We start from the raw sequence: 19,151 nt of genomic DNA, 5'->3' as shown, positions 1-19,151 counted from the left end.
CACCTTCCCCATCTGTCGCCAGCTGGAGGTTCCCTCACGGTCCTGTTGTTACTTGGGTCTGGGTGGCCGGAAAATGAACAAGCAGTCTCTGCCTACAGACAGACATGTCCTTAGAATAGCCATTGCCAGTGGGTGAGACATGCATAACTACAACATAATCCATAGAAACATATATCCAATGCTGAAGTCATGCATGAGTAGAGGCAAGGAAGAGCTCATTTTGCTTAAGTTGGGTATTCAGGCTTCATTTCTGCTGCTGTTATAAATACTCTGACCAAAAGCAACACAGTGGAGGAAAGGCTTCATTTAACCTACAATTTCAGGTCATAGTCCCCCATTAGGGGAGACCATGTTAGGAGCTCTGAGGCAAGTCTGCTTGCCTCTAATCAAGGAACTAACTTCACAGTCAAGTAAGTGTTACTGGAACAGTGTTCGGTTTGTTTGCTAGTTGGCTAGTAAACTCATGCTCAGCTACCCTTCTTCAGTACTAGCTGTTTAGGAAATGGTGTCCCCCACCATGGGCTGGATTCTCTTACATCAACAGTCAAGACAACCTCACCAAGACAGGCCAATCTGATTAAAGCTATTCCTCAATTGAAGTTCTCTTTTCAGATAATTCCAGGTCATATGAAGCTGACAGTTAAAGCTAACCAAGGTAGTGGAGGTTAGAATAATACAACTGTACAAGAGATCTGGACAAGATCAAGAAAGTCTCTCGCACAACCTAGTTGTGCAAGGAAAACTTCTGTATGAGCTCCTGTCAAATCTGGAGCTATTTAAAGATAGTTTTTTAGCATATCCTAGCACACATTCCTATTCTCTGTCCGGCCCTTTACTTGATAATCGGCTCGTGCCTTCACAGGAGGGGGATGGGATATCTTGCTGACTGCAAAGGATGGTCCCTCCATGTGGACAGCCTGACTCTTTGTTGTTCTGGATCTTTCTGTGATTTATATTTGGCTAATGCAAAGTAATTATGGCTTCTTTTTTTGCATTGTTGTAGTTTGCCATTTTATATTGGAATATATTCTTAAATAAATTGCCTACATTTTGCATGGTTTTAATGAGTATTTGTTTCTTTGGGATTTATTTTTGTTAATGATTTATTACACCGTATTTTATAATGATTTTGTGCTATGGAAATTATATTACACAGAGAGCAAATTCAAGCCAATGTTCTAATTCAAGTTCTAATCTGGGTAGTAGAACAATGAAAATAATTTGCCACCTCGACAATGCAATTTTCTCAGGGACTGCTATGGCTTACACAGTGAAGGGGGGATTCAAGAGGTTTTGCATCAAAGAGGAAACCTTGGAAATGAGAAGCTAGGTGTTCACCATGGGAAGCTGACCATGACTAACTGGGAGCAACCATCAAAGATCATTATGGACCATCTGAAATTGTTTGTATTTAAAGCAGGTTGAAACGGTAAACAACCTGACTGAATAGGTACTTTATGAATTGAATGTTTAAAACAAAATAAACAAAAAGTCATTTTGATGGTTCATAAATTGAACATTTATAACAAAATAAATAAAAAGGCCATTTTGAACTGTTTCCCTCTCTTTTTCTATAAAAAACAAACCAAGTAATTTCTAAATTAGATTGTGAGAGGCATGGGTTGCATAGGACAAACAGCAAGGATAGACTCAGTGGTTGAAGGGAGAATGCCAAAGTACTTCCCTAGACTAAACTTGCATGCACATACAAAGGTCACAGTCACCGAAGGTTGCTGCTGGTCTGGTCCACTACAGTTTGTAAATCATGATGAAACCAGTTAAGATGTTTGCTCAGCAAATCTATGATATGAACTCAATATTGACATGCCTGCTACTGGCACTGATCAACAGAAAGGATATATTTTTTTTGCTTTTGTATGAATAATGTATTTTTTCTTTTTTTGATATTTTACTATTTAATTTTTATTTTGTTGAAAATCTTCAAGAGAAAGTACTTGGGGGGGGGGTCTCAGGTCCAGAAATGGTCTTTCCCTCTCTGAATAAATAATTCAATTTATATATTGTATTATGCATATACTTCTAGGTGGTATCTAGGGCATTGCTATCATATTTTTGTGTTTTCTTTTTTTTTCATGGTTTATTTTTTATATTTAAAAATTTCCATCTCCTCCCCTCTTCCTTCCCTTCCCTCCCCTCCCCTCCATCCATACCCCCTCCCTCTCCAGGCCAAGGAGCCATCAGGATTCCCTACTCTATGTTAAGACCAAGGTCCTCCCAACTTCCCCCAGGTCCAGGAAGGTGATCGACCAAGCTGAGAAGGTTCCCACAGAGCCCGTCCATGCAGAAGAATCAAAGCCCAGCGCCATTGTCCTTGGCTTCTCAGTCAGCCCCCACCGTCGGCCACATTCAGAGAGTCCCGTTTGGTTGCATGTTCCATCAGTCCCATTCCAACTGGAGTTGGTGATCTCCCGTTTTTCTGTTCCACCGTCACCATGGGTGAACGCACCCCTCACGGTCCTGACTTTCTTTCTCATGTTCTCCCTCCTTCTGCTCCTCATCAGGACCTTGGGAGCTCAGTCCAGTGCTCCAATGTGGGGCTCAGTCATTTTCTTCATCTATCGCCAGGTGGAGGTTCTAGGGTGATATGCAAGAAATTCATCAGTATGGCTATAGGAACTGGCCTTTTCCGGCTCCCTCTCCTCAGCTGCCCAAGGAACTAGCTGGGGGCATCTCCCTGGAAACCCCGGAACCCCTGAGTGAGGTAACCAAGACCCAAAAAGATGAACATGGGATGTACTCACTCATAATCAGTTTCTAGCCATAATTAAAGGACATCGAGCCTATAATTCGGGATCCCTGAGAAGATAATAAGAAGGTGAACTTCCAAAAAAAGATATAGTAATCCTCCTGGATATTGGAAGTAGACACGATCGCTGGGCAAAAATTGGGAACTTGAGGGTGGGGCGAGACGGGGCCAAGGGAAGATGGGGAGAGAAAAGCGTGAAGAGGAAAATGGGGGGAGATCGGAGGAATGGGATGCTTGGGATACAGGAAGGGTGGACATGGGAGCAGGGAAGCATATATCTTAATTACGGGAGCCATCTGAGGGTTGTCAAGAGATGGGATTTTTTTATGACAGTTCCTGACTTTACAACCAGAGCTTCAAAAAAGTAGAATGGATAGGGCTGCAAAGCTTGATTCATCTACCAGAATTACCTGATCTCTCACCAACTGGCTGCCACTGCACACTGCATTAAGCATCTCAACAACTTTGTGTAGAAACCACTTACTTCCATAGCCACTAGACTATAGAAAATGTCTTCCAAAACTTCATTGAATGGTAAAGCATATACTTTTAATAAACATGGTTATTTCTTATGGGCAAAACAAAGGATAAGGAAGCAGAGAAAGAAATCAGAGAAGCTTCACCTTTCACGATAGCCACAAATAGCATAAAATATCTTGGGGTAACTCTAACCAAGGAAGTGAAAGACCTATTTGAAAAGAACTTTAAGTCTTTGAAGAAAGAAATTGAAGAGGATACCAGAAAATGGAAGGATCTCCCTTGCTCTTGGATTGGGAGGATCAACATAGTAAAAATGGCAATACTACCAAAGGCAATCTATAGATTTAATGCAATCCCCTTAAAGATCCCATCAAAATTCTTCACAGATCTTGAGAGGACAATAATCAACTTTATATGGAAGAACAAGAAACCCAGGATAGCCAAAACAATCTTATACAATAAAGGAACTTCTGGAGGCATTACCATCCCTGACTTCAAACTCTATTACAGAGCTACAGTATTGAAAACAGCTTGGTATTGGCATAAAAATAGAGAAGTCGACCAATGAAATCAAATAGAAGACCCAGATCTTAACCCACAAACCTATGAACACCTGATTTTTGATAAAGGAGCTAAAAGCACACAATGGAAGAAAGAAAGCATCTTCAACAAATGGTGCTGGCATAACTGGATGTCAACCTGTAAAAGAATGAAAGTAGATCCGTGTCTATCACCATGCACAAAACTCAGGTCCAAATGGATTAAAGACCTCAATATCAATCTGAACACACTGAACCTGTTAGAGGAGAAAGTGGGAAGTACTCTACAACATTTGGGCACAGGAGACCGCTTCCTACGTATAGCCCCAGCAGCACAGACATTAAGGGCAACATTGAATAAATGGGACCTCCTGAAGCTGAGCAGCTTCTGTAAAGCAAAGGACACTGTCACTAAAACACAAAGGCAGCCTACTGACTGGGAAAAGATCTTCACCAACCCCACAACAGACAAAGGTCTGATCTCCAAAATATATAAGGAACTCAAGAGACTAGACTTTAAAATGCTAATGAATCCAATTAAAAAATGGGGCACTGAACTGAACAGAGAATTCTCAACAGAAGTCCGAATGGCCAAAAGACACCTAAGGGCATGCACAACCTTCTTAGCAATCAGGGAAATGCAAATCAAAACAACGTTGAGATACCATCTTACACCTGTCAGATTGGCTAAAATCAAAAACACCAATGATAGCCTTTGCTGGAGAGGATGTGGAGTAAGGGGTACACTCATCCATTGCTGGTGGGAATGCAAACTTGTGCAACCACTTTGGAAAGCAGTGTGGAGGTTTCTCAGGAAATTTGGGATCCACCTACCCCAGGACCCAGCAATCCCACTCTTGGGAATTTACCCAAGAGATGCCCAATCATATTACAAAAGCATCTGTTCAGCTATGTTTATAGCAGCATTATTTGTAATAGCCAGAACCTGGAAACAACCTAGATGCCCTTCAGTGGAAGAATGGATGAAGAAAGTGTGGAATATATACATATTAGAGTACTACTCGGCGGTAAAAAACAATGACATCTTGAATTTTGCATGCAAATGGAGGGAAATAGAAAACACCATCCTGAGTGAGGTAACCCAGGCCCAAAAAGATGAACATGGGATGTACTCACTCATAATTGGGTTCTAGCCATAAATAAAGGACATCGAGCCTATAATTTGTAAAAAATCCTAGAGAAGCTATATAAGAAGGTGAACCCAAAGAAAAACATATAGTTATATTCCTGGATACTGGAAGTAGACAAGATTGCCGGACAAAAAATGGGAACATAGGGGTGGGGTGGGATGGGGGGAGGGGGAATGCGGAGAGAAAAGTGTGAAGTGGAGGATGGGAAGAGCCTGGGGGAATAGGATGGTGGGGATATAGGAAGGGTGGATATGGGAACAAGGAATTATATATCTTACTTAAGGGAGCCATTCTAGGGTTGGCAGAGTCTTGACTCTAGAGGGGTTCCCAGGTGTCCAGGAAGACGCCCCCAGCTAGGTCCTTGGGCAGCTGAGGAGAGGGTGCCAGAAATGTACAGATCCTATTGCCATACTCATGAATATCTTGCATATCACCATAGAACCTTCACCTGGCATTGGATGAAGAAAATGACAGAGCCCCACATAGGAGCACTGGACTGAGCTCCCAAGGTCCCGATGAGGAGCAAAAGGAGGGAGATCATGAGCAAGGAAGTCAGGACCGTGAGAGTGCGTTTACCCATTGAGATGGTGGGACAGATCTAACGGGAGAGCACCAAGTCCAGTTGGAATGGGACTTATGGAACAGGGAACCAAACCGGACTCTCTGAATGTGGCTGACGGTGGAGGAGGACTGAGAAACCAAGGACAAAGGCAATGAACGTGAACTCTACAGCATGGACGGGCTCACTGTGAGCCTTGTCAGTTTGGTTGCTCACCTTCCTGGACTTAGGGGGAGCTGGGAGGACCTTGGACTTAACATAGTAAAGGGAACCCTGATGGCTCTTTGTCTTGGAGAGGGGTGGAGTGGGAGTATGGGTGGAAGGGAGGGGAGGGAAGGGGGAGAAGGAGGGAAGGAGATGGAAATCTTTAATAAAAAAAAAGTATATTGATTATAATGGCTCCTATTTTGATTAAAAATGACACATTTGAACCAAGTTGTAATGTTTTAAAAACCATGGTCCTGGTCTGTTATTCCTTTTGCACTAACCAGGTAGGAGGTGGGCTTCACAGTCAGGCTACACAAGATTTGTCTTGGACAAGTTACTTAAACTCTCTTAGTTTTGGCTTCCTCTTATCTAAAATGGTTATGGTGTAGAGGCAGGAGAACAGAGGCAAAGCGAGGTCCTCAGTGCCTTGTGGAAAAGCTTCAAAATGAGCATCAAAAAAGAAGGAGGAGAAGGAGAAGGAGAAGGAGAAGGAGAAGGAGAAGGAGAAGAAGAAGAAGAAGAAGAAGAAGAAGAAGAAGAAGAAGAAGAAGAAGAAGAAGAAGAAGAAGAAGAAATAAAACACTTGGTAAAGTGGAAAGCTATAGTTCTCCCTCCAAGTAAATGTAACCACTGGCACAAAGGAAGTGTCTGAAGGTGACCTGGGTGAAAATGTGTTGAAGGGACAGGTGCTACAGTAAGGTGTGTGTCCATGTGACGGAGAACGTGGGAGAAGTTCACACTGCTTTGTATAGGATGCGATATAGAAGTCACAGTTCTTCATGCTGCCGTGCAGTTCAAGCTGCTGGATCTTAGCTTTGCCCCATCCTGCTTCTTCCTTTTCAAGTGTGTCTTCCTTAATAAGTTTCCCTGGCCTCTGTTGCTATTGTGTCTCTGCTCAATTATTTGTTCTAAGACACAAGAACTCCTGGGGTGAGCACCAACCCACCCACCCACTGGATATAATTGTATTACCTGTGCTGCTTAAATCATGGTTGTGAGTATCTAGTGAAACAAGGCCCACAGCTAGTTAGCGGAGAGTAGAAAAATATAGGAAAATTTCAAAAATATATAAATCTCATTTACTGCACCAATTGCCACAAGTAACACCTAATAGATGTTTACTGAACATTATGCAAATCATCAGGGCAAATAGTCAAGCACAAGGAGACACAATACAGACCACCCATAACACACACACACACACACACACACACACACACACACACACACACACAGAGGAAAGATGATTATATTAATGAAACTTCCTCAAAGGACCCATACTGTGCATAGATTAACTGATAAGAACTTTAGTGCAGAATCCTTGGAAAAGGATTGGAATGTCGCATAACCAGAGCATCTCAGCCTATCTTTAGCCCTTTAGGAGTCATTCCTTATTGCTGGAGAAATGGCTCAGAGGTTGAGAGCTCTGGATGCTCTTCCAGAGGTCCTGAGTTCAATTCCAGCAACAACATGGTGGCTCACAATCTACAATGAGATCTGGTGCCCTTTTTTGGCCTTCAGAGATACATGCAGGCAGAACACTATACTTCATTCATGACACTGATGAATAGAAGCTATAAGAGTTACTCCAGGACCATGTGTTAAAGACGCTTTCTTTCTTCCATTGTATAGTTTTAGCTTTTTTGTTGAAAATCAGGTGTTCATAGGTTTGTGGATTAATATCTAGATCTTCGATTCAAATCCATTGGTCAACATGTCTGTTTTTGTGTCAGTACCAAGCTGTTTTCATTACTATAGCTCTGTAATAGAGTTTGAAGTCAGGGATGGTAATGCCTCTAGAAGTACTTTTGTTGTATAGAATTGTTTTGGCTATCCTGGGTTTTTTGTTTTTCCATGTAAAGTTGATTATTGTTCTCTCAAGGTCTGTGGGGAATTTTGTTGGGATTTTGATGGGGATTGCATTGAATCTATAGATTGCTTTTGGTAGAATTGCCAGTTTTACTATGTTGATCCTCCTAATCCAAGAGCATGGGAGATCCTTCTATTTTCTGGTATCCTCTTTAATTTCTTTCTTCAAAGATTTAAAGTTCTTGTCAAATAGATCTTTCACTTCCTTGGTTAGAGTTACCCCAAGATACTTTATGTTGTTTGTGGCTATCGTGAAAGGTGATGTTTTTTGATTTCCCTCTCTGCTTCTTTGTTCTTTGTGTATAGGAGGGCAAGTGATTTTTTGGAGTTGATCTTGTATCCTGCCACATTACTAAAGGTGTTTATCAGCTGTAGGAGTTCTTTGGAAATCAGTGTGGTGGTTTCTCAGGAAACTGGGAGTCAACCTACCTCAGGACCCAGCAATTCCACTCTTGGAAATATACCCAAGAGATGCCCAATCATACTATAAAAGCATTTCTTCAACTATGTTCATAGCAGCACTATTTGCAATAGCCAGAACCTGGAAACAACATAGGTGCTCCTCAATAGAAGAATGGATAAAGAAGGTGTGGCACATATACACTTTAGAATTCTACTCCGGTAAAAAAATGATGACATCTTATTTTGCATGCAAATGGATAGAAATAGAAAACACTTTACTGAGTGAGATAACCCAGACCCAAAAAGATAAATGTGGTATGTACTCACTATAAGTGGATTCTAGCCATAAATAAAGGATATTGAGCCTATAATTCATGATCCTAGAGAAGCTAAATAAGAATGTGAACCCAAGGAAAAACATAGAGTTATCCTCCTGGATATTGGAAGTGGACAAGATTGTCGGGCAGGGGGTGGGAACATCGGGCTGGGGATGGGGTGGGGGTAAGGGGAGATGGGGAAAGAGAAGGGAGAAGGGGAGGATGGGGAGAACTTGGGGGAATGGGATGGTTGGGATGGAGGAGCGGTAGATGTGGGAGCAGGGAAGTAGATATCTTAATTAAGGGAGCCATTTTAGGGTTGACAAGAGACTGGACTCTAGAGGGGTTCCCAGGTGTCCAGGGAGATGTCCCCAGCTTGTTCCTTGGGCAGTAAAGGAGAGGGTGCCTGAACTGGCCTTATCCTATAGCCACACTGATGAATATCTTGCATATCACCATAGAACCTTCATCTGGCGATGGATGGACATAGAGACAGAGACTGACATTGGAGCACTGGACTGAGCTCCCAAGGTCCAAATGAGGAGCAGAAGGAGGGAGAACATGAGCAAGGAAGTCAGGACTGTGAGGGGTGCGTCCACTCACTGAGACGGTGGGACTGATTTAATGGGAGATCATCAAGGCCAGTTGGACTGGGACTGATGGAGCATGTGATTAAACCGGACTCTCTGAATGTGGCTGACGGTGGAGGCTGACTGAGAAGCCAAGGACAATGGCACTGGGTTTTGATTCTACTGCATGGATGTGCTTTGTGGGAGCCTAGTCTGTTTGGATGCACACCTTCCTAGACCTGGGGGGAGCGGGAAGGACCTTGGACTTCCCATAGGGTAGGGAACCCTGATTACTCTTTGGACTGAGGAAGGAATGGGAGAGGGATTTGGGGGAGGGGAGGGAAGTGGGAGGAGGGGATGAGGTAGAAATTTTCAATAAAATATATATATATATATATATATGTGTGTGTGTGTGTGTGTGTGTATGTATATATATATGTATGTATGTATGTATAAAGTGTTACTCCAGGACTACTGTATTTTGGAAATGTACTTAATTCAGTGACTAAAATAATCAGCACAATATTGTGGATTTTTTTTGTCTTAATTTAAGGGAAACATCAGTAGGAATGTATCTACAATGAAGAATTACAAAACATTTTGGAGCATAGTACACATCTGTTGCTTCGTTTGGATATGATCACAGCAACTTTGAGCTGGAATACCATTTTCTAATGCTTACAAGTTTGTATATTAAGCCCTGTGGGTGAAAAGAAGGGACAAAGAATACATATATCTATGACAAGAAGAAATAAAGATGAAGAAATAGAAAATAGTGAAACCCAGCCATTAAAAAAGCCAAATCTCGTTTTAAGACTTTTTTTGGCGTTTGATACCAATATGAATAGTGTGATACTGTACCTCTGATATAATTAGGCTTTGAAAATTTCATAGCTCTAAAGGGGGTGGAGTGGTAGAGATGGATGAAGAGTAGAGATGACAGTTGTGTGGCTGCAGTTAGTATCCTGTTACCTCTGCCAACAGTCTGTGATGTTACTTCCTCTCGTACATCAAGAGTTTCACTGATATGGTTAGTGTTGTGAGCCATGAGGTGATGGAGTGTTAATGTGGACTAAATGTTAACAGTATTATATGCACTCTACAACTGTCAGAAAATTCATGAATTGGAGCAGATAAATATGGCTAATCATTTGATTTTTAATATGCCTTTATTTTATTTATCTGGAACTCTAAACTAGTCAGAGTATGTAAGATTGAAATGTTTTATAAAGGGAATATCCTTAGAAATAGATAGATACAGTATTAATGGTATTTGACTTGTCTTTTTTGTCCTTCCAGAAATGTAATGGAGAAAAAAAAGGGTTTTTTTTTTTTTGAAGTGTGTCATTTTTACTCTTCATTCTCAAAATGGGAATTGACAAAGTTAAAGAAATTATATTTTTACGTTTTTCTACATCGATTGAGATGCTCTATTTCCTAATATGAACAGTTGCAATTAATAATATGATGTGTCCATTAAAATGTACAAACAGAACTTGGCTGTAAAATCAGTGAAAACAGAAAGTGACTCTTTTTTACAAGGGTTACCACGCATTCTAAACAGCGAGTGCTTACAGCCTCCAAAAGTCACTTGCCTGGAGCCTCTACCCTTAGAGTTCAGACCATTAGTAGCTACTTTGATGGAGTCAAATTTAGATTACATTGGTATTACTCCAGCTACTGGTATCCCTTTATCCTCTGTATTTGTTTTCCATTCACAGATAATTTAAAATCCCTGTGTTACCCAGCTTTACTTTCCTCCTCTTATGATGGATCCAACTGGGAAATGAGTGAGTTTGTGTAATAAGATATTCTGTTAATTGGGAGATGGAGAAAAGTGTCAGGGTCCATGTTAAAGAATTGGCTACGTCTGTAATAAATATTGTTTTGTCTTATCCTAAAAATAAATGAGTAATTCCTTGTTCACTTCCATTTCTGAAGTAGCATCCTTGTGAACAACGGGTAAAATTATACGAAAAGCATGAACCTGATAGACCACTAGTTTCCACCAAAGTTAGGAATCGTGCCAGATAGGATGTGAGGCTTGTAGTAGACATCTGCTTGATTTGCTTGACATTACCTTGATTTATGACTTTCTTTGTTCTGGGACCATAAAACTTCATGAAACTATTCACACCCACATTAGTACATGGGATTTGGTATAGCCTGAATTTTTGTTACTAGGTATGGTCGCTCACATTTGGCTTCAGAATAAACTGTCCCTTGTCCCATTTGAGGTGAGAGTTGTGCTTCTGCATCAACATTATATGGGGACACACTGTTTGTTTTATTTTTTTCTGGACTAGAAAGGGATGATAGACAGAACAAAGACTAGGGGGAAGAGACTGCCCTAACTCGGGTTTATGCCATGTTGGTCAAGTTTAGAAACCACTACCCCATGTTCATATTCTCTGGCGGTGTGGGTGGGAGATCCTGAAGCTGAGTTTCTGAATCAACCGCCTCTGGATTCAGAAACACAAAATACAACCATGTAAAGCAGCATGAAAATTAAGTATGGTATGCTATATCAGTATCAGGCACATTACCATTGATTGAAAATGGTTTCACACTTAGACATTTTCAATGGACGATAAATAGGGTTAATGGATTGTGACTGAAATACTCCTGCCCTACTAAATCTTCCAGGAAGCCTTTTAAACTAGTAAATACATATTCTTCATGATGGCTTGCTAAAGTCTTCCCTAATGCAATTTCAAACTGGTTAGGACTGTGCAAAATGCAAAACCCTGCTTTTTCAGACATTCAAGTCTTAACACTTAAAAAAATAGACACTGAAAATATTGGAAATGAAGCTTTAAATCATCCAGCTTCCTAATTTTTTGCTATCCTGCATATTAACATTGTCCAGTAGACTGCAAGTTCTATTGTTTTGCATTTTTATCTTTGCAAGTGTGGGAATGTTTGGGGCTATTCCTTGAATTTTCCTGTATAATGCAACAGGAGGAGGAAGGATTGGGACATGTGAGTCACTGTTGGGGGAGGCTGCTGGTTCCTTCCTGGCCACTCAGACCCGAAATAATTACTCAAAAACTATATTATTTGCAATACTGTTTGGCCAATAGCTTAAGCATATTGCTAGCTAGCAATATATCCTAAACTAACCCATCTCCATTAATGTGTGCATCACCACGAGGTCGTGGGCTAGTGGCAAAGCTTCTGGGGGTTGCAGCGGAGACATCTGTCCCTGGCAGCTACATGACTTTTCACTGACTTCGCCTACTCTCTCCTCCTCTATCTGCTTGGAACTCCTGCCTTGCTCTATTCTGCTAAACCACTGGCCAAAACAACTTTATAGGAGCTAGAGTAGCAATCAAAGCCACGTCTCTACTGTGGCTTCTGAGTTCATAGTCCCACACCAAAAAGAATTAGGAAACACAACAAGGAGTGAGCAGAGCAAATGTAGATTTATTTAGAAAACTAAGAAAGAACTCATGGGAATGAGAAGGGTTCTAAGGGACGGATAGCAATGGGCTGTCTTGTTTAGTGTCCTTTTATGAGTTTTATGGTGTAGGCAGTTTTTCGTTAGTACCACAGGCCCCCTAATAAATGACATGGATACTTACTACTAATTATAAATGCTCAGCTAAAACCTTAGGCTTGTTGCTATCTAGTTCTTGTAAGAATTAATGCATATTTGTTTCCTATATTCTACCATATGGCTTGGTACCTTTCTTTAACATGGCATGTTCGTCTTCCTTCTCTGCACGTATCCTGATGTCCCCACCTTTCTTCATCCCCACATTCTCTCAGTGTGGCTCTCTCACCTAACATCTCCCTGCCTTGCTGTTGTCCAGTTGGCTCTTGATTAAACCAATGAGAACAATGCATCTTCCCAGTGTCCTAAAGGATTATTCCACAGCATTATGGTGGGAATTGTAAAAAGACGGAGTAATCTGTACTGGGAGTGGGGAATCTTTGAGCCTATAGTGGATTGCATGGTTTCTAGGTCCAGCTGGAGTGGCGATCATGTATTACTCCTCCATTTAGAGGAGTAGTCAGGCATTAGAGTCACTTTCATGTTCTCTACTCCCCACTCATTTTTCTTATTTTGCAAGCTATTGATTTGCCATACGCTACACAATTAGTCCCTTACTTACTCTTAGGCTACTTTCGTGGCTTAAAAATCTAACACAGATCCTTATCCTTACTTCTTATGGAGCATGAACTCCTACCTCAGAGTTACCAGGCATCAATTCTAATATGGTTTCAAAAGCTTGACAGGTATATTTCATTTGTAATAGAGTTGCTGACCTGAGTTTGAGGTAGATCAAAGATTTTGGTTTGAGTTCAAGGGGGAGTTAGGGTTTATTGCTGTGAAGAGATATCATGATGCTAGCAGCTCTTTTAAAGGAAAATAGTTAATCGTGGCTGGCTTACAGTTCATTACTGTCATGGCAGGAAGCATGGCAGTATTCAGGCAGGCATGGTGCTGCAGGAGGAACTGAGAGTTCTTGGTTTGGATCCACAGAAAGCAGGAAATGACATTGACACTGAGTCTGGGCCGAGCATTTGAAACCCTGAAGCCTGCCTCCACAGTGACATACTTCCTTCAACAAGGCCACACCTCCTAAGAGGGCCACTCCCTATGGGCCAAACATTCAAACCCATGAGTCTATGGGGACCATTTCTATGCAAACTACCACAGGCAGATTGACCTTTGGGTGAGAATATTTAGATAAGAAGAGTTATTAATACATGTACAGACAGGGAAAACAGTAACTTTTAGGGGCTCTGAAGAGAGTTCAAACTGGAATGGGTAACCTCTTCTCATAGGTTTCAGAGGTACTGGGGAATTACACTTTGGTTGATGTGTAGTTCACAGTGTCTGCTTGAAATCAGACTATTTTAATTCCCTGGCAGCAGAGGAAAGGGGGGAATTTTGCGTTCTGGGAAACTGGGAGAAGGGTCCCATTAATTCAGTATGTATCTCATGTATGTGGTGCCACCCACAGCCCCTGATAGCTTGGAGCCTGTTCTTCTGGGGGCCAATATACAGAATAAGGGGTGAGAACAGAGAACCTCAGCTGTAGATGGACATGATCCACAGTAGCCTGGTCTGTATTCCAGCAGTGACTCTCTGAGGTGCAGCCCTTGAGTGATATTAATAAAATCACCAATAGCGAGAAAACCCTTGCAGCAGTATCTATGGGGAGATGTCGTACATCAGGAACCAGAAAAATCATACCTGGCAGCTAACTTGCCAAAAACCTGGCAAACCCCAGATACTAAAAGCTGCCAAGCCAGGCCAGTGAAGCATGTGTGATGGTCAGGCTGCCTGTAAGAAATCATCAGGCCTGAGGGTCATGGAAGAGGGAGTTCTCCTTCTAACCACTTTCTGCCTTCACCTCCTGCATTCAGAGATGGGCACTAACTTTAAGGAAGTGGACAGTATCACAGTTGCCCCTTTTTAGAACCTAATAGTGTGTGAAAAAAGGAAGGAGGCATTATAATCATCTCTTAAGGTATACATACCACATGGAAAGAAGGTGTAGGGCATCTGGACTTTGTTGAGGCCCTTTGAAAAAATAACACTCTCCTTTTGGTTATTTCTAAAGATCTATATTTCACTTTCTTATTCTTTTAAATCTACTTTGTTATATAACATTTTTTTGGCCAAAAGTATAGAATAAAAATTGTACCTCTGGACTTGGATAAAAATGTGACATTCTAAGCTGCCTCAGAGTTTATAACATCTGGTAGAGACTTTCTGGTAAAACACAAATACACAGTATTACTCCTTTCTTGATAGTTATTTGAAATGGGCCTATCAGTCACTTGCTTAAGTGATGACATTTCAGGAAACTTATTTATTCCAGAGACTTTAGGAAATGGCTAGGTGGTTAAACTGATGAGCAAGCATGGGGATCTGAGTCCAGAGCTCCACGAAGAGCTGTCTGTGATACTGGGCTCTATGGTAACATGGGCTGTGGAAATGACTTCAGAGCCCCATGAACAGCTGTCTGTAGTACTAGGCTCCTATGATAACATGGGCTGTGGAAATGCTTGTAAGTCAGCAGATCAACATTTGAGGTTGTTCTCTGACCTCCACACATGTGCCATGTGGCAAGGGTACTTGAATGTTTACATACCTAAGCATACTTGTAGCATGCATAAATACATACACATAGAGAGAGATTTGGAAGAATAGAAAATAGTATGTATGTTGATGCAAAGTTCTTTCTGGTCATGGCTGTTCTCACACTCCGAGATTATTCTTCTCTGCAAGAATCCCTGTTTCTATGAACTACTCTCTTCTCTTAAGTGTTATTCCATTTTCTCTGCAATCATCTCTGTATGTTTCACTCTGTGTATCTTTTATGAATTCATTTGACTGAGAACATGACAATGGGATAGCCAAGGGTAGTCTAGTGCCATATCCCAGTTATAGGGCAATTTCACTTGGGACCAGACAGATATGTCATTTTTAAATGTATTAAGTTTGAGAGAAGAGGTGATGAGACTATTTTTAAACCACATTCCAGGTATAGTAGAAGTTATTCTACTGTGTGGCATGGAGAAATATGTAAGTACTTACTTAAGTTTGGGTAAAGAATCTGAGTTCAAGCTATTTACTAGCTACAACAATTTACAACAATTTCTTGTTGTTTTAATTGATTAAAATTTCTTCTGCCCTGGTATTTGAAAGCTTAAGTCACAAAACAACACCACACCAGTTTAGAATTATGATTAATAAAAGGGTTATTTATTTATGGGGAAAAACTTACAGATCACTGTCCTAGACAACAGCCCCCAGAGCAACCAGGAAAAGAGTCTGGCAATCAGAAACAAAAGAGCAAGTGCAGGGCTACCACTGCTTTTTAAAGCAAAAGAGACCATGCCTAAGTGGGCTGGTATCTTAAAAGCTATTGGCTGAAGGAGTGGAAGGAGCTCCTGTAGCAGGTATTTAGTTACAACCTTTGAATAAATGTAATCATATCCTTTGAATCTTTATAGCCAAATCTTCCTTATGGGATTGTTTTCCATAATTTCATGAGGTAGAAATGTTACAGAAGAACACTGTGTCTTTTAAGTTAGACATGGTTATAGATACACAGAAGAATGGAGGATAAGGGGTCCTTAGGAAAGACCAAGAAAGGCCAGCATTTCAGAGAAAATATGCTTAGGCTGTTAGCCAGTATTTGAAAGAAAAAGAGAAGGGAATAAATGGGAAAATTAAAACTGACATTGCATACAATTTTTAGTTAGAACTAACAAACAAAACAAACAAAAACAGTCTGGGAGGGCCTTCTGGGGGTATAAGTATATTATCTCAGTAAGGGCAGAAACAGCCTTGCCGTTCTCTTGGCATACTTTCAGGTGAAACAGGTTTTGTATAGTATAGTCTCCCAGCCAAGTGATCAACAGGCCTAGCTGGATGAACTCTTAAGAGAGGTGACAATGGATTGTGATGTTTTAATCACTGGAACAGATCAAAATGCCATGTTTCTATCCAGGACTAGAGAGAGGACTCAGATTCCATTCTTTTGACAGGAGGAAGGAGTTCTCCCTTTATGGGACTCAACAAAGTCCTGGTGCTCCAGTCTTTCTCTAGAAGAGTTTAAGTGTAAGGAAGAGCAGTTGTGAAACTCCCCTTCTAGAATAACCAGGTATATTAGCTTTACTCCTGTCACTGTGATAAAATGCTCCAACAAAAGCAACTTTAAGAAAGAAAAAGCTTGCTTCAGCTTGCCATTCTAGGTTATAGTCTTTACAGAGAGCTCTAGGCAAGAACTTGAAGCAGCTAGTTGCATCCCCAGTCAAGAACAGAGAGAGAGGAGCTCATAGCTTACTTGTGTGTAGTTTGTCTCTACAGTTATAGAGTCCAAGACCCAACCCCAGGGAATGGTGTCAAACACAATGGATAGGCTTTCCTACACCAGTTGTGTTCACTGACAATTAAAATGGACCCTCACACTGGGGAAACTGGAGGGAATGCTCGAAGTTGGTCTTGGGGGCAGTGTTCATCCTCAGTAAATGACAAGCTCCTTCTTGTAACACACTAATTTCAAGTGTTGAGACCCTAAAATCATTTGGAAGATGGTTTGAAATCAGGCCACAGATGAGTTTAGGTTCTTCTCTTGCTGACTTTTAAGCCTCAGAGAAAAGTCCAAAGAACCCAAATCAATGGAGTTCCACTGTCACAGGACCCTCTCTAAGTATGGACTGACTGGAAACTGGACAAGACAAAATTAAGACAGCAGTTGAATACAAGTGGCTCGGCGAATAATAGCCACAAGAATCCAGAGATTCAGTCCCAAAGCTGTTCATTAGAAAGGAGAGTGGTGTCTGGAGAGAAGCCTCCATCATATCCTTATGCATAGCTTCTGGAGGCAGATGTGGAAACGAGGGAACACAACAAGGAATCAGAGTAGTAAAGAGAATGAAAGTCTGGCATTTGAGAGTTACTACCAGGGTAGAAATAATAATATTTCCTGTGTCTAGCCAACCACAAGACTCAAGGTCTCTTTCCCTGAAGTACCTGAGCATTCCTATTCCCGGCTCACATCAAAAACCCTTTATAAACTTTACAGTCCTATATAAATGCTAATTATCTCCATTAGCACAATCATTAATTTCTTATTAGGAAATAACCTGACAAGAATGGTTTATTTCTCTTCATCAGAAGCCTGAGTACAGACCTTTAGCATGGTTATTGGTTTCTAGTGAATAGAGAATAGAAGCAAACTTGCCCCACTTATATTTGTATCTTGATTGGATGTTTCTTCCACAATATCTACACAATTAGCTAATTAAATGCAATTTCTTCAATAATTTGGAGACAGTAACAGTAAATCAATTAATTTTTGGTGTTAGTCACATTCTCAAGAGACATAAAAGAAGGCAGTCTTTGGGGGTCAACTTTTATATTCTTTCATTGCCCTTTTTTCACTTCCAATGTCTCCCCCTTTCACTCTTCCCCTTTCTCCTCTCCCTTCACCCTTCTTCCTTCCTCCTTTCTCCCCTCCTTGCCTTCTCTCATTTCCCCTTCTCCTCTCTTTTCACCCTCTTCCTTCTACCTTCCTCCCTTCCTTGCCTTCCCTCTTTGCCCCCCTATTCTGATATCTTTAACATTTCTGACAACTTGGAAATAGATGAGAGTTTCTGTGCTTTGTTTGCCAAAACAAAAGCAAAAAAAGAAAAGAGAGAATATGAAAATCTCCTGTCTACATTCATCTCATTTCACAACAGAAAAACCATTTCAACCCTTTTCTTCCAGGGTGGCAGAGCACAATTAAAGGCTTTGCTGTTATTCTGTTTTTCTTTTTAAAATGCTGTTTAAAAAAATGTGCTAGAATCCTTCTTGTGTCCTAGGAAAGTCTAACATTTTCATACCAATAGCGTCTGCATGCAGAAATAAGTTGTTGTGGTGTTCTGTGTAGGGTAGGGATATTCTAGTCAAGAACAGATCACAGAAGTTACATAGGGCTATACCACACAGTGAAATGGTAGCCATTGCATTCTGGGTAACTATTCTATATATACTGATGAAATTGCTAATGATGTCTTTCTTAGGCTATACCCTCACCGTTAGCCCAAACATAACTACACATGGATAGTTCAGTCTTCTGAGTCACCTCTCAATCCCAGAATCCCCTCACATTTTCTTTCATATATCTAAGCGAAGCCATCTTCAGAAATAAGGACAGATGAGATAATAAAATTCATATTCCCAGAAGCTAGTAACTATCTTTATGGCACTTCCTGGAGTAATTGATTTCTTATTGCAGTGGGCACTTGACAGCTACACATCTCTCCTTGCATGCCTTTCATCACAGACATAGAAAGTAAACCACTCAGGATAATGGAATAAAGTAGTACATTAGGATCTGCAAGCATATGTGCATTTTCCATAACAATGCAGAATAGAATTAAGGCATTTAAATCAATTGCACATGTATTCACCATATAATTTAATTAGCACTTATGGAAGGCTCCATAACAGCTCCTATTACAATGTTTCCATTATAAATAATTGCAAACAAAAAATTTTTGCAGCATTAGGGTTGGTGTTCTTTTTGTGATCATGAGAGGGCAATTTATTTAAAAGCTTCACTGACGTCATGCACATAATAGTTATTTACCATTTTAGCAAAATGCAATGAATGACACTTGCCGAAGGGAATAGTGTTTGTCACTGTGGTACTCATATGACTTAAATTAAGTATACACAATGAAGCCAATAGAGCTAGCTAATTATGATCTACTTAAGTTATCTGATTTTAAAATGCAGAAGGAATTTTGGTGAAAAGTAGAGGGTAAGTTTAATCTT

The sequence above is a fragment of the Arvicola amphibius genome, chromosome 2 (assembly GCF_903992535.2).
Source record: "Arvicola amphibius chromosome 2, mArvAmp1.2, whole genome shotgun sequence".
NCBI classification, from domain to species: Eukaryota; Metazoa; Chordata; class Mammalia; order Rodentia; family Cricetidae; genus Arvicola; species Arvicola amphibius.
The sequence above is the reverse complement of the archived record's forward strand: the minus strand, read 5'-3'. Positions refer to the sequence as shown.